This window comes from Vulpes vulpes, chromosome 14 (genome assembly GCF_048418805.1).
Source record: "Vulpes vulpes isolate BD-2025 chromosome 14, VulVul3, whole genome shotgun sequence".
Lineage (NCBI taxonomy): Eukaryota > Metazoa > Chordata > Mammalia > Carnivora > Canidae > Vulpes > Vulpes vulpes.
The window spans coordinates 113,284,848-113,302,500 of NC_132793.1; positions in this window are offsets into that span (position 1 = coordinate 113,284,848).

Below are 17,653 nucleotides of genomic sequence, written 5' to 3' on the forward strand. Positions count from 1 at the left end.
AGAGTATTTGTATGACAAGAGCATATTATGTTGACAAAATTTTACTTGGTCCTAAGAGAGGAACTAATAAACTTTTGGGGAGTATTCTTTTGTTTTCCATTTGCCCCTCCAGGCCCACTCTTAACTCTCCTCTGCCCTGCTCTGTGACTGAAGAGGCTAACTTTTACAGACTGCATCAGGGGACACCCTTGCCCTCTGCCTTACTATTGGTTTCAGAGAGGTCAGGGCATGTGTTATCCCAGATTCCCCTAAAAAGAGAGTCCAAAAATAGGGTTCATGTGCAAGTGGTTTATTTTAGACATGATAACAGAGAGCAGGGATAACAGAAGAAGGAGAAAATCAAGTAGGAAGCAAAGTCAATATAAATACCTCAGGGTTGGCTACTGTGGTGAACAACTCATGTTAATCCTACTGGCTTAGTGGTTGTGAGAAGAAAACAATATGCCTCAGCATTTTCCATTGGAGGGGTACAAGGAAGAAGCAATTAACTGTTGTCTCCAGTCTCCATTCCCTGAGGTTGCCCCATGGCTATTCATCACTTCCACATTTATGACTTCTTATGGATGAATGCTGAGTGGCTGTCATAGGCATTAGGGAAGACTTGGGGCAAAAAATGAGGGAAGATCAGCATGTACATGAGCTCAGGCACTGCTGGCCTGAAGCAGCTCAAAACCTGCTTGGAATTGTTCACCAGAGCAATGGCTGGGGTTAGAGGTGAGGGCTGGGTTAGAGTGTGGGAGGTAGTGTACCAGAGGTCTCATATACTGTGGTTGTATTCCTCCATGCTTGTTTTTTCACTCTAAGGTTATAGCCCCTGTCGCATGGTACACAAGAATGGGATCTGAGCTAATAACTCCATCTCTGAAAGCTCCATCAAGTAGGAGATCTGAGGTACCAATACAAAACTTGGTTTTGACTGGGGAATCCAATCCTCTGCAAAGACCCAGAAGACGACATCATAAGTGGGAGAAAAATCATAAGGAACGTCTACTCAAGATCAATCTGAAAACAAAAATTACAGAAGTATGTAATTAAAACAATCAAGAAAGATTACCTACAAGTTTAATGAACAGAAGAATTTATTACTGAGAAATGTTAACTATTTGAGTCATCTTCTAATAAGGAGTTTAATGATCCATATTAAATCCTCAAAACAATAAAGGAAGAAATCACATTCATGAAGAAAACCCCCAAGAAGTTATGAAATAAAACAGGTAGGTATGAACCAAGAACAGAAGGATTTTGAGGGGGAGATGTCTTTTCTAAACAAACTTTTTTTTTTTAAAGCAAGAGCTCTAGATTTCCATAGAATGATTGCAAATATAGTTTTCCTTCTCCCCTAGTGCCCAATTTCCTTTATTATTAATATATTACATTAATATGGGGTACACTTATCACAATTAATAAACCACACATCATCATTAAGCAAAGTTTATACTTATTCAGATTTCCTTGGTTTTTCTCCAATGTTCTTTTTCTGTTCCAGAATCCCATCCAGGATAACACATTGTATGTATTAGTTCTGTCTCCTTGGTCTCCTCTGGTAGGCAGCTCATTGAGACTAGAGGCTGTCTCAGAGAATATTAAAAATGCAGAAGAACAACAGAATGGAAATGGTGGCTCTTGGGCACTGAAATGGTACAGCTGGAAATGGAGCTCTGAATAGGTGGGTGCAGAAGGAGGTGTTACCTGTTGCAAGCCAAGAGCCAAGAATCATGCGAGGGAGTCTCAGTTGTTGATGCTTGTTTTCAATATCCTTAAAATAGAGCTAGTAGAATTCAGCAATATAAAAAAGGAATTAGAGATCCCTGGGTGGCTCAGGGGTGTAGCACCTGCCTTCAGCCTAGGGCGTGATCCTGGAGTCCCGGGATCCAGTCCCATGTTGGGCTCCTTGCATGGAGCCTGCTTCTCCCTTTGCCTGTGTCTCTGCCTCTCTCTCTCTGTCTATCATGAATAAATAAATAAAATCTTAAAAAAAAAAAAAAAGGAATCCTACATCATGACTAAGTGGGATTCCTTCCAGGGATGCAAGTTTGGTTCAGTATTGAAAAATCAGTCAGTATAATACCTCATTAAAACAGTGTAAAGAAAATCACACGATCATGTAAAGTGTTGGAGAAAAGGCATTTGACAAAATTCAACAGCTTTTAGTGATAAAAACTCTCAGAAAAATAGGAAAAGAGAAAACTTGCCCAACTTCAAAAAAGAGCACCTAGAAAAATACCTAACATTTTATTTAATCATGAAAGACTGAATAGTTTTCCTTTAAGACCAGTAGCAGGTAAAGTATGCCCCCTCTCACCACTCTTGGATGACATAATGCTGAAAGTTTTAACCAGTGCAAAAAGGCAAGAAAAGGAAACAAAACGTATACATATCAAAAAGGAAGAAATAAAATTGTCCCTAGTTGCAGATGACAGTTGTCCGTGTAGAAAATCCCATGTATGGTACAAAAAAACCTGGAACCAATAGGTGAGTTCAACAAGGTCAGAGGATACCCAATAAATGCACAAAGATCATTTTTATTTCTATGTACTAACAATTGACACATCAACACCAAGATTAACACCAATCAATCAGTTAAACCTCCAATCTTGATTTCTAATCAGGTCATTGTTGTGAGATCGAGTCCTGTGTTGGGCTCTGTGCTGGGCATGGAGCCTGCTTAAGAGTTTCTCTCTCCCTCTTCCTCTGCCCCACTTGCTTCTCCCCACCCCTTGCCTTTTTAAAAAAGTACAATTTAATTTACAATTACTCATTAAAAAGAGAGAACTATTTATCTGATAAAACCCATGTAGGATTTGTATCCTGAAAACTACCAGATGTCTTTGAAAGAAACCAAAGAAGAGATAAATAAATGGAGAGGCATACTGTGTTTATGGAGTACAAGACTCAACATAGTAAAATGTCAGTTCTCTCAGATTTATATACATGTATAACGATTCCTCTCAAAATCCCAGCAAAACATTTTGTAGATATAGAAATCATTCTAAAATTTATATGAAAAAGTAAAGGAACTAGAATCACAAACAATTTTGAAAAAGAAGAATAAAGTAAGGGGAATCTGTCTATCTTGTTTCAAGACTTATCACGCAGCTATAGTAAACAAAACAATATGGTATCAACAGATGGATAGACACACAGATTAGTGGAACAAAATAGAGAACCCAGAAATAGACCCACACTAATAGGCCCAACTGATTTTTTGACAAAGATGTAAAAGCAATTAAGTGGAGTAAGGATAGCTTATTAATAAATGGTGCTAGAGCAAATAGACATCTACAGGCTAAATAAATAAATAAATAAATAAATAAACCTGGCTGTCAACCTCCTATCTCATACAAAAATTGACTAAAAATAGATTACAGACTTAAATGTCAAATATAAAACTATTAAACTTTCAGAATAGATATATAGGGGAAAAATCTCTGGAATCTATGACCTGACAAAAAGTTTTTAGACACGGTCTATAAAAGAAAAAAATTATAAATTTGACTTCATGAAAATTAAAACCTTTCACTCTGTGAAAGAAACTGCTAAGAGTATGAAAAGACAAACCACAGAGTGGGAGAAAATATTTGCAAACCACATTGCTTGTAAAGAACTAGTATGCGGAATATATAAACAACTCTCAAAACTCAACAGTAGAAACATAAACTATACAATTAGAAAATGGGTAAATGGCATGAAGAGACATTTCATGAAAGAGGATACATGATGGCAAATAAGAACATGAAAATATGATGGCAAATAAGAACATGAAAATATGCTCAACATTATTGGTCATTAAGGAAGTACAAATTAAAACCACAATGACATATTTTTGCACACCTATCAAAATGACTAAAATAAAAAAATAGTTATAATGCCAAATCCTGGTGAAGATGGAGTGAACCTGGATCATTTATATATTGCTAGTGGGAATGTAAAATGATATAACTGCTCTGGGAAATAATTTGGCAGTTAAAAAACAAAATGAAACAAAAAAAACCAAACATGGAACTATCATATAACCCAACAATTATACTCTTGGGCTTTTATCCCAGAGAAAGGAAGACTTACTTTCATCCAAAACCCTTAACACAAATCTTGATAACATCTTTATTTGTAACAGACAAAAACTAAAGCAACCCATATATATCCTTTAGTGGGTGAATGTTTAAACAAACTACAGTATATCCATATTATGTAATACTACTCAGCAATAAAAAGGAACATACTATTAATACACGCAACAACTTGGATGTATCTTCAGAGGATTATGTTGAGTGAATAAAGCCAATCCCCAAAAGTTACACACTATATGATTCTGTTTATATAACATTCTTGGAATGGCACAATTACAGAAATGGAGAAGAGATTAGTGGTTACCAGGGCTTAAGCAGGAGACAGAGGCAGAAGGGAAGTGATTTGAACTATAAGGGACAGGGCAAAGAATCTTTGTGGTGATGGAAATGTTCTGTATCTTGACTGTATCAATGTCAGTATCCTGGTTGTGATATTATGCTCTAGTTTTGCAAGATGTTGCCATTGGTGGAAACTGGGTACCAGGGCTTTCTCAACTGCATATATGTATATAATTATCTCAAAATAAAAAGTAACTTAGAAATATATAAAAATGGAGCTGAAAGTGTTTCTGCCTGCATAGGAGTCTAGCTAATTTTTTTTTTCCATCCGAATTGCAGTGTATAATTCTACTCCTGTTTATATTCCAGTTTCCGCAGCCTAGGAGATATTATATAGGAAGCAACACAACTTATGTTATGTTGAAATAATTTTCCTATTTACAAATGTGGGTGATCAAACTCGAATCTAACTCAAATGTGAGTGTTCAGTAATTGAATGCATGAGAAAGTACCAATAAGTGTCTGGCACAAAAGAAGTTTCATTATCATTTGTTGACTTAATGTATTCACAGAGAGTTGAAGGAAGCTACTATCAACCATTAAGATCCTCTAATGAATTCGTTTACTATGTTAGCCCCTTTGCAAAATGAGCTCTAGCATTTTGTAGTTGTGTGATATGGTATGAGCTACCTAAACTCCATTTTTTGGTCTTCTCATCCACAAACGGGTTTTTTAATAATGAATATAAAGTGCTTAGCTTAGTACCTTTTACAGAGTAAGCATTTCAGTAAGTGCAAACTGTTCATTAATATCATCATCATTATCATGTTACCAGGAAACCCCGGGAAGGGTACATCCAGAAGAAAGGTGGAAGAAGGAGAAGAAGGTGAGGTAAGGGCACCAGTGGGGTGTGAGGCATGAGCCTTGGACAGAAATGAGGTTGGGAAGTGGGAGAAAGCCACAGCAAGGACTGGGATGGGAAGATAAAGGGCTAGATGATGTTGGTGTGAAACTTTATTGCCTTCTTATTACTATTCAGCACAGACTGATTTTGTATTCAAGCGCAGCATTTGAATAGCGTTCTCTTCTCTTCTGCAGCTATTTTTTTTTTGTATATTTTTTCTTCTGCAGCTAATTTGAAGAGAAAATTGCCTGTTGTGAATTTCCTTTGTTTAATGAAATCCATTTACCAAATATTGAATACCTACTATGTGCCTGGCCTACTTCTGGGTATTTTATCCCACTGTCATGTAATTTGGAACTTTTGGAGATTTCCATTTCAATTTCCACCCTCAACAAAGGGTTTCATTTGTGATGAGGGATCTGAAGACTAATCTGATGAAATGAAGCTAGGATAATCAGTGTGACTTTGAACAGATGCTTAAAATCCCTAAAACACCAGCTTTTTCATCTGTAAAGTGGGTGAAAGTACTATTTTCCCCAGGAGGTTAATGTGGGGGTAACTTAGCTAATCCTGTGAAGTTACCATGATTTTGCATACGTATAATACCCCTAATAAGTGTTGCTCTTACTAGAACTTACTAGAATTGACTGGACCTATGCCTTACCCCCAGTCCTGCACACATGCCCGTGACCACTCAACATCTTCCTCTTGCTATTCTTTGTCTAGTTTTTTTTTTTTTTTAAATTTATGATAGTCATAGAGAGAGAGAGAGAGAGAGGCAGAGACACAGGCAGAGGGAGAAGCAGGCTCCATGCACCGGGAGCCCGACGTGGGATTCGATCCCGGGTCTCCAAGATCGCGCCCTGGGCCAAAGGCAGGCGCCAAACCGCTGCGCCACCCAGGGAATCCCCCTTTGTCTAGTTTTAAGATCAGAATTAAGATATCAGGGGGATCCCTGGGTGGCGCAGCGGTTTGGCGCCTGCCTTTGGCCCAGGGCGCGATCCTGGAGACCCGAGATCGAATCTCACGTCGGGCTCCCGGTGCATGGAGCCTGCTTCTCCCTCTGCCTGTGTCTCTGCCTCTCTCTCTCAATCTGTGACTATCATAAATAAATAAAAATTAAAAAAAAATTTTTTTTAAAAGAATTCAGATATCATTTCCATACCATCTGTGTTTCATGGTCTTGTGCAATCTATTTTATGTCTCTGGGGCTGTTTCCTCATCTTGTGGGGAGTATTATTACAGTGTAGCAATTAGAAGCATATGGCCCCTGGAGTCAGGCAGATCAGCATTCAAAACCCCACACCCATCATTTATTAGCTGTGTGACCTTGAATAGGTAACTTAGTCTCTCTGTGCCTCAGTATTATCATATGCAGAGTGAGAATAATACTAGTATTTCTCTAATCCATTTATTACGGGAACATGGAACATGCCATGCAGTGCATGTAAAGCCTTGTGCATAAGCGCTCAAAAATCTCCTTTCTCCTCCTCCTCCTTTGGTTCAGTGACTGGCATTCCACTAAAGGTAGCTATTATGATTACATTCCTTGTTCCCCAAAGCAATATACTTATAAGTGATACATGAATATGAAAAATCTGTGCTTATGGAGAAGAAATGATTTCTGCTGCATTTCCAGGCTATGTGAGGTCTGTTTTCCCGCACCTACTTGGAGAGCTTAGAAGAGAACAACAAATCTCTAGTATTTATTTCAGTATCTCCAGAGCATTTACCATGGTGTCCAGGAAGGCATGAAATGGGATCTATTGGAGAAAGTGTGGAGAGAAGAGCTATAAACAAAAGAGATAACTCTATAGCACCCTGAATTGCTTCAGGTGTGCCCCATTCCCCTCCCAGGAACACTTGCCTAAACAAATTCCAAGAAGGATTAGTGTTATTCAAGAACAAGTTTCCCTGAAGGGTTTTTTTTTTTACCTTAGAGAGCTTGATGGTCTGAGCGGGAGAATGCCAACATACACACCACCTCTCATGACAGATATTGTGCAAAGTGGTATATGCTGATTTGTGGGGAGGGTCATATCTAGCAATCGATGCCCCAATCTCATGACATGAAATCTTGAGGCCAGTTGGAAATAAGAAACAAGTCACATTGTCTTCCGTCCATTTCCTGACTAGCATTGGGGAAATACAAATCAAAACCATAGTCAGATATTTACCTGACACCAGTGAGAATGGCTAAAATGAACAACTCAAGAAACAACAGATGTTGGCGAGGATGTAGAGAAAGGGAACTCTCTTACTCTGTTGGTGGGAATGCAAATGGGTGCAGCCCTGGAAAACAGTGTGGAAGTTCTTCAAAAGGTTGAAAATAGAGCTAGCCTACAATCCACCAATTGCACCACTAGGCATTTATCCCAAAGATACAGATGTAGTGATATGAAGGGGCACCTGCACTCCATTGGTTATAGCAGCAATGTTCACAATAGCCAAACTATGGAAAAAGCCAAGATGTCCATCGACAGATGAATGGATAAAGAAGTGACACACACACACACACACACACATACACACACACACACACACACACACAATGGACTACTACTCAGCCACAAAAAAAAAAAAAAAAAAAAAGAGAAAGAAATATTGGATTTGCAATGATATGGATGGAACTAGAGGGTATTATGCTAAGTGAAATAAGTCAATCAGAGAAAGACAATTATCATATGATCTCACCTACATGTGAAATTTAAGAAACAAAACCCAGGATCATAGGGGAAGAGAGGGAAAAATAACAAGAAGAAATCAGAGACAGAGACAAACCATAAGAGACTTTTAACCTAGAAAACAAACTGAGGGTTGCTGGAGGGGCGGTGGGTGGGGGATAGGGGAAATGAGTGATGGGCATTAAGGAGGGAATGTGATGTAATAAGCACTGGGTGTTATATAAATCTGATGAATCACTGAACTCCACCTCTGAAACTAATAATACTCTATATGTTAATTAAATTGAATTTAAATAAAAAAGTTTTAAAAAAAGAAGCAAGTCTCCTTGAGAGCACCCTGATCCTAATTTCAGGTGACAGCTAAAATTCAGTGAATTTTCTAATTTTTTGTAGTAGAGGGAGTGTTTTAAAGGGACTTTATGTGGATTACACTCCATTATACATTATGTGGCATTCTTAATGAATCTCATGTCATCAGAAAGTGCATTATGGAAATAATTACTTCCATAGGAAGAGGAATAATGTACTAAAACATTTCAGACTTACAATAACAAAGGTTTTTTTCCCCCTCTAAGGAATTTTAATAATAAAAGTGTTTTTGTAGCTAAAAATATATAGCTATAAAACTTAAACATAACTGAACAAATCTGGCATTTGATACCTCATAGCTTAAAAAAAAAAAATCTCCTTTTCCACCACCATCAGCACTTATTACACATCCTGCATTCATTCACTTAATAAGTGTCTATCACAACTTCTGCCCTGTGCCAGGCAGCATTCTAAATGTTGGTGCTGTGATGGTGACCAACACAGACACAAGACTTTCGACTTGGGATAGATGCAAGCAATTAGATCAATACAATGCTTCTGGAATGCAATGTGCTTGGAAGGAGCCAGATAGGACACTGAGATGGGGTGAGAAGGAGGGACTCACCACAGAAGGTGTGGACAGAGGAGGTCTCCTCTGAGCTGGGATCTAAAGACTGAGAAGGGACCAAAGAGAGAGCATTGCAGGCAGAAGGAACGGTTAATATCAAGGCCTCGAGGGGGAGAGAGCTTGGCATGGTCTAGGGGAGCTAAGAGACATCCAAACAAGGCAGCTGGGCCACACATGAAATAGTGTTTTCCTGCAGATGAAGCTGCACAACTGTGCTTTGAGCAATAGCAGCCTGCATAATGCAAACTGAATCCCGTCACTGTTGTATCTCGTTGTGTGTGATTCCGATGATGAAAGTTGCACTGTAGGAGACATGCTTGCCCCACTCTCAGACATCCACCATCTCCTGCCCTTGGACAGTTGGGTTTCTGGCTCTCAGGTCTTCTGACTCAGACTGAATTATAACACTGGCTTTGCAGGTTCTCCTGCCTGAAGGCGGTAGACTGACACATCTCAATCTCCATCATCTCGTGAGCCAGTTCCCATAATAAATCTCTTATATACCTCTATATATCCTTTTGGTTCTGTGTTTGGAAAACTGACTATTACAGTTTTACTGCTAACAATGTCTAACTCAAGGGATGCATTCCTTACTAAGTACTGTCTTTGGATGTAATTGGATAAACAAGCTAGGTACACCATCCAACTTCAACTTGAATAGAAAATATATTTAAAATGTACCTTAAAACATGATAAGATGTTCAAGGGTGTGTTTTCTAAGATCTCAGATGCCTGATTGTCTCTAATTAAAATTTACTTAAAGTTTCAAATCAGACAAACTTAACAGTGTTTCATATATTAATAGAAGTCTACTTTTCAGCTTCAATTATCTTTTTATTTTATTTTATTTATTTATTTTTATTAAAGACTTTATTTGTTTATTCATGAGAGATATAGAAAGGGAGAGCCAGAGACATAGGCAGAGGGAGAAGCAGGCTCCTTGTGGGGAGCCTGATATGAGACTCGATTCCCAAGACCCTGGGATCATGACCTGAGCCAAAGGCAGACCCTCAACCACTGAGCCAAACAGGCGCCCCTCAGCTTCAATTATTAAACTGTGTCCATAGTTGGAAGAATTCTAATCTTTGGAATTGTGGTAGAGCTTATTCAGAGACACATATTACTATTTGTACGTTGGTATTACCATATTCCCGCCATGTGGTGTGTGTATATGATGTCCAGGTGCTAATGTAATGCAGTTTTCCTTTAATCTCAGGTGAGCAGGGGAGAGCAGGCCCAAATAGCCAAATAAGACGGTGGTGCTAGGGCTAAAATTCATGTCTCTGAACTGTTCTTCCTAATACTTGTCTAACTCCTTCCTTTAACCTGTTCTGATAATTTTCTGGAACATAGCAAGTGGCCATATGTTTATTAAATGGTTGCTTTTCCAACAAGCTACACTTATCATTGCAGTAAGCACATTTCATCATTCTGCTGGATTTAAGCACTGCCTTGGATGCTGGGGATACAGCCATCATCACGTCCCTTGTAGGTCTTGGTAGTGAGGCAGACCCTCATGATGTGTCTACTAAGCAAAGACAAAGTAGTGAAGAAAGGAAAATGGAAGATCCCAGCTCGAGTGGGTACAGGGTGGAGAGGAAGCTAATTGATGGGAGCCTTCTTGGAGGAGGTAGCTATGGTGCTGGATTTTGAAAACCTCCATTATCTGTCAACCTTGAGATCCAGTTAGATTTCCATCCTCATCATCTGCCATGTTCTTTAATTTGCAGCCTAGAGATACACAAAGTAGGCTGTTTTGAACTCTGCTCACTCTCCCTTGTCCCTGAAATCCCTCTCTCTCCTCTTTTCTCTTGATTAGTTGTATTTATTCTTCAAACCTAATCTCAGTTTTGATCTCTTCCATTCCTTCAATCATTAAATTGGGCTGATTACCTTGCTCTGGGCTCCTATGGCCCATTACCAATCTATTCCTAGAATTGGCCATAAATATCCCCTTTCACCCATTTTCCCATTCTCCCCCTCCTCTGGCAACCATCAGTTTGATCTTTGTATTTATTGGTCCGATTCTGCTTTTTGTTTGTTCATTTGCTTTTTTTGATTCCACATATGAGTGAAGTCATATGGTATTTGTCCTCAGTCTGACTTATTTCGTTTAGCACAATACCCTCTAGGTCCATCCATAACATCTGTCAGAATGGCTAAAATAAAAAAAGACAAGAAATTACAGGTGTCTGTGAGGATGTCAAAGGAAAAGGAACTCTCATGCACTGTCAGTGGGAATGCAAACTGGAGCAACCACTGTGGAAAACAGTATGGAGTTTCCTCAGGAAATTAAAAATAGAACTACCACATAATCCAATAATTCCTCTGCTGAATTTTTACCCAAAGAAAAGGAAAACATTAATTCAAAAAGATATATGCACCCCTATGTTTATTGCAGCATTGTTTATAATAGCCTAGATATGGAAGCAACCCAAGTGTCCATCAATAAACGAGTGGTTAAGGAAGATGTGGTATATGTAAACACTTGTCTTATTCATCTTCACCTGTCCCTATCTATCTATCTAATCTTAGTATCCACTATTAAATGCTTGATAAACATTTTCAAATTGAACTGCAGTGTAACTTTATGCCAAAACTCTCCTAAAAATACTGTGAGCTTGATTAATGTTGCCTGGAACGAACTTTCACTTACTCCAGAAGTGGTTGGAAAGCTATGCTTTGTTAACTCCTGAATATGGTGTCCCACACAGCTGCTGCTTACTGGGAATGGACTGCAATAAGTAGTTTTAACAGCTTTTGCCGACATGGCTATTGCTTCAAAGTGTGGCATGCTGTCACTGCCATTCCAAGTGTTGAGTGCCTTCCTTCCACACCTACAGATAACACATAACACATTCTTTTCACTATTTTATCTTCTGAAAGACTGAGGAGATGAAAGAGTTGAGGTAGATCAACAGCTACTGTAGAATCTGCAGCAGTTAAATAAGAAGTAGTTTTAGCAGCTGTTCTTTTGCAAATGCAAGCTAAACAATAATCGATTGTGCAGTATCGATGTGAGGATAGACACAGATCAATGGATCTGAGAGTCCAAAAATAGATCCCCACTTTATCAACCATGTACTTTTGACAAAGATGTCAATTGGAAAAGATAGTCCAACAAATAGTACTGAACTAACTGGATATCCATATGAAAAAAAACACCATACATAAATGTTAAATTGATTATATACCTAAGCATAAGAACTAAAACTATTAAACTCTAGAAGATGGCATAAGTAAAAATCTTTGTGACACTCACTGAATAAGGCAAAGATTTCTTGAACCAAATACAGAAACTCTAAGAAAAAAAAAGATAAAATAGATTTCATTAAGATTAAAAATAGTTGCTTTTTGAAAGACATAGTTAAGAACACAAGAAAGCAAGCCACAGACTGGGAGAAAATTTTCCTCAACATATATTCAACAAAGGGCTTATATTCAGAATGTATGAAGAACACTCATCACTCAAAGGTAAGATAACTCAGGTTTAAAAACAAACAAACAAAAATCTCCAACAATAGATACAAGAACTTGAACAGACATTCACAACAGAAGGTATTGGAATGACCAATAAGCACATGAAAAGATGCTCAGCATCACTAGTAACCAACAAAATCCAAATTAAAACCATGATGAGAGGGGTGTCTGTTTGGCTCAATGGGTTGAATGTCCAACTCTCATTTTCAGTGTAGGTCATGGTCTCATGGGTTGTGAAATCAAGTCCTGTGTCAGTCTCCTATCTCAGTGGGGGGGGTCCGCTTGAGATTCTCTCACTCTGCCCCTCCCCCTGCTCATGCAAGCTCTCTCTCTCAAATAAATAAGTCTAAAAAAACAAACAAAATAATGATATAGATATTACTTCACATCCACTAGAATGACCAATAAAAAGACAAAAAAATACAAAGGTCGGTGAGAATGTAGAGCAGCTGAAACTCTCTTGCACATTGTTAGTAGAAACCAAAATGGTATAGGCACTCTGGAAAATAATATGGCAGTACATTATAAAGTTTCCTACATTTATTATATGACTCCATAATTTCACTTTTAGGTATCTTGCAGATACCTAAATGGAAATATATTATTCACACAAAAATGCGTGGACATTGTTCCTAATAGACGAAAACTGGAAGAAACTCAAATGTCCCTCACCCAATGAGTAGGTAAACAAATTATGTGCCATGGAGTACTAATCTGCAATTAAAGAAGAGTGACATATTAGTACACGCAGCAACATGGATAAATCTTAAAAACATAATTCTAAGTGAAAGAGTCAAGCACAGACCAATATGTACTCCTATACAATTTCAATTACATAAAATTCTAGCAAAGGCAAAACTATAGTCAGAGAAAGTAGAGCAGTGATTGCTGGAAGCCAGAGATATGGCAGAGGGAGAAGGACAAGTCTAAATGACATGAACTTTTTAGAGCAAGGGAACTCGTCTGTATCTTGATTGTAATGGTGATTATGATTACATACAATTATCAAAATTCATCAAACTATGCTTCTAAAACTTGGAATTGTATACTCCCTTTATAAAAAAGAGAAAAAAGAAAACTATAGAAATTAATGATTACTGGGAAAATTAACATTTTGGAGAAGAGATTAAAATTAATGTGCAAACAACAAATGGGAAGGAAAAGTATAGACAATCTTGTAACAGAATGTGGCAGTGTCGTCCTGGATGTTTTACCTTTCCAGACTACTTGGAAACCATACCTGACAACCAGCGTGGCTGTTGTATGACCTCCTGTCTGGGGAAGGAGAGAACATGTGCTTCTCAAGACCAGTATGTAGTGAATGGTTTGTCATCTGGTAGAGAGGGTTAAAAATATGGACACTACCAAGATTAATACTAAGCAATTATTCACTTGTTTGGTGCATAGATTTTACAGTAATTACTTAACAAGAGATGGCATTTAGCTAGATTACCTTGTATATGAATACATATTTCTTTAAAGATTGAGGTCCAGAAAAGACATATGTAAGAAGGACCAATAGGATTTGGTCTTTGGGAATGTTCTGTGTATGAAATTTCTCAAGTGTACCAATAATAAACGGGCTTCCTAATACATTTGTTGAATGGCTCCTACCATTGGTTATATCAAACATTTCACATGATTGACAATAATAATAAAAGGCCTAAAGGAGATAGTTTAATCCTTGAAATTCATGACTGTAGGAAATTCTTAGTAGCATGTACCTTTGAATGGTCCAGGTATAGTACTGGATGCTGGTTATAAGATGATGAAAAGACATGTTGCCCATAGTATAGAACATATTTTTGTAAAGGGCTAGATAATGTGTGGCCATAGTGTCTCTTTTGCAACTATTCAACTCTATTGCTGTAGCATGACAGCAGCCATAGACAATACATGGCTGTGATCCAGCAAAACTTTATTTGTGAAAACAGTCAGTGGGCTGGTTTTGGACCATGAGCTACACAGCTTGCTCATGCTTGGTCTTGGGGGGGTGATAGGCATTAAATGCATAAATATGTATTAGGCATATAATCATGTATTGTAATAAGTGCCATGAGAAAAAAGATGTTACCATGCTAGAAAAAAGTGAGGTATAAGGAACTTAGCTCCTGATTAGGTAGAGGGAGGGAGAGTGGTAGAAGGGTGCTAACAAAGTAGCACATGGTACAGTATATCTTCTTGACCCTCAATCATCAGTAAAGTATACACCAGTCAAGAAATGCTTGTGCTAAGAGGATTTCTCATAGAAACCAGGGGCTGAGCTCGATAGTGTGCACCAGTTGATACGTGGTTGACGTTGAAACAGCACAAATGGAACAAATGGCAAGGAGGCCCCCCAGCCGGCATTGGGGGTCCATATAAGTTTACCTGTGTTTAGGAGAAAGGTCTAGAAACATACACACCAAATGTTAGCTGCAATTACCTCTGGGGAATGATTGTTAGGTAGGCAGGTAGTAAAAGGAGACTACTTTGTTACAGACACTTCTTCCCTGTTTTAATATTTTATTTTTTTAATTTTTATGTTTTAAAAGATTTTATTCATTTGAGAGAGAGAGAGAGAGAGAGAGAGCAAGAGCGAATGAGCACACAAGTAGGGGGAGGAACAGAGGGAGAGGGAGAAGCAGACTTCTGATGTGAGACTCAATCCCAGGGATCTGAGATCCTGACCTGAGCAGGCTGACTTTTAACCGATTGAGCCATCCAGGTGCCCTTTGTTGTAACATTTTACAATAAACATGTATTGCTTCTAAAAAGCAAAAATAATAGAATGATGAAATTTTTTTTCAAGGAGTTTTTGAATAGATTTTCCAGGATGGAGGACAGTATATACTCTATGATAAGGATTCTGAAGAGATCTCTAGAAGGACCCCAAATCATTTTAGTTTGCTCACAATTACATCTCACTGCACAGGATGCACGTGTGTGTGTGTGTGTGTGTGTGTGTGTGTGTGTGTGTTTGCACACACAAAACTCCAGATGCATAAGGATCAAAATAATAAGGTAAAAATATAAAGTTTTTGGAAGACAGTGTAGAAGAATATCAACTTGGTTTTAGGGTAAGGGCACATTTTAAATGGTGACCACATCAGACTACATCGAAATTAAGAACATCTATTCATTAGAGAGTGAAAAGGCCAACTGTGGAAGTAAGAATATATATTCAAGACATATAACTGACAAAGGGCTCATGTCTAGAATTTTGGTCCTACAGATCAGTAAGGAAAGACAATCTTTATATTATAGGTGAGAAAGTTAAGAGGCACTTTATAAAAGAAGGAATCCAAATAAATCCAAATGTATTTAAACAAATAAATGGTAAATGTATGCAACCCTATCAGTAATCCAGGAAACAAAAACTACCCCAAGGTTGGGTGGCCAGAACGTAGCCTAGACTAGGATGTGGAAGATGAGAGGCTGTACACAAATTGCTAGTGCATATATGAACTGGTAAAACCACTTTAGAAAACAGGTCACATTATTTATTATGTGGAAGCTTGTGTACCCTATGACTCAAGCAATATACTCCTGGGTAGTATTCTCTTGAAATTGGGGCACCTGTACATGAGGAAATATAGTGATGTTTATAATAGCACTTCTCACGATAGCCGGGACCTGAATATAATCTAAATGCCCATCGATAATGTTATATATTTGTACGGTCAGATACCGCCTGATAGTGGGGGTGCCTGGGTGGCTTAGTCAGTTGAGCCTCTGACTCATTTCAGCCCAGGTCATGATCTCAGTGTTGTGAGATTGAGCCCCATATGGGGCTCTGTGCTGGGTGTGGGGCCTACTTAAGGTTCTCTCTCTCCCCAGTGTCTCTGACTCTCCCCACTCCCTCTCTTAAAAAAAAAAAAAAAGATACTATCCAAAGTGAAAATGAATGACTGCTACAGACAATACAGGTGTATTTTATGCAAGATAATGTAGAGCGAAAGCAGACACATAAATATATGGTTTTGATTCCCTTTATTAAGAGTTTAAAAAACTATACTGTATTGGAATTCATGCTTGGGTTTAGGTAAAACCATACAGAAATGCAAAAACTTGGAAAAGGTTTGCTTCTGAGAGGATGGGAAGGATGATTATACTAAAGAAGACACAGAAAGATTCCTGGATATTGTCAGTTTTCTTTCTCTCATTTTTTTCTTTTATTGTAGCAAAATAAACATAGCATAGTATGTACCAACTTAACCATTTTTGAGTGTACAGTTCAGCGGCATTAACTATATCCACACTGCTGTGCAACTATCACCACTATCCACCTGTAGAGCATTTTTCATTGTCCCAGCTGACCCTCTGTACTCACTAATGAGTAACTACAGTTTCCCTCTGCCCCTAGTCCCTGGCTATCACCAGTCATTCTACTTCTGTGTCTATGAAGAGACATATTTATCTACTCTGGGTAGACATTTGACTACTCTACTACCCAGAGTACTCAAATGTAGGCTAGACATTTGAGTACTCTGAGTCTCTCATGTGCTGGAATCATAACGTCTGTTCTTTGAAGAAGGGTTATTTCACAGCGTACTGCCTTCAAGGTTCATCCATGTTGTAGCACATTTAAGAATTTCCTGCCTTTTTAGGCTGATATTCCACTCTATGTATCTACCACATTTTGTCTTCTCATTCATCCACCAGCGGACACTTGTGTTGTTTGCAGTCTTTTGCTATTATGAATAATGCTGTGATGAACACAGGTGTACAAATATCTGTTGGGAGCCCTGCTTTCAACAATTTTCTATTTCTTGAAGAGAGTTTTAAAATTGTTCATAGTGCCAATTAATGCTTAACTCATTTTCTATATGTGCATTACATTTTGCAAGAAGATTTTTTTGAAAATCCTATAGAACTGGGATTCAGTTACCATGGAAACTTGCTCTCTGATTCTGTTTTTGCCTTTCTTCCTGTGATCCTCTCATCTTTACCATGAAGCAAGCTGTGTTTTCTTGCCCATTTAAGAAGAAACCTTTTAGTGAGGTATGAAACCTACAGAAAATTGCACAAGTAATAAACATCAACATGACAAATTATTCACAAAATGAACAGCCTGGTTTGAGAGTATGTGTTAGGTACATGAAGGGTATATGTCTGGAAACAAAATAATGTACATTTCAGGAGATCAACAAAGTTATATATATATATTTTTTTTTTTTGAAGGAGGTCAACAAAGTTTTAAACTGAAAAATGAGTAGCTACTTAGATCTAAGGAGGTAAAGAACATGATATTGTAAAGTGTTAATACCTGGAGTTTTAAGTGGTTGCCTCTTAGGAGTATTGGGGGGTAAAAGTAAGTGGG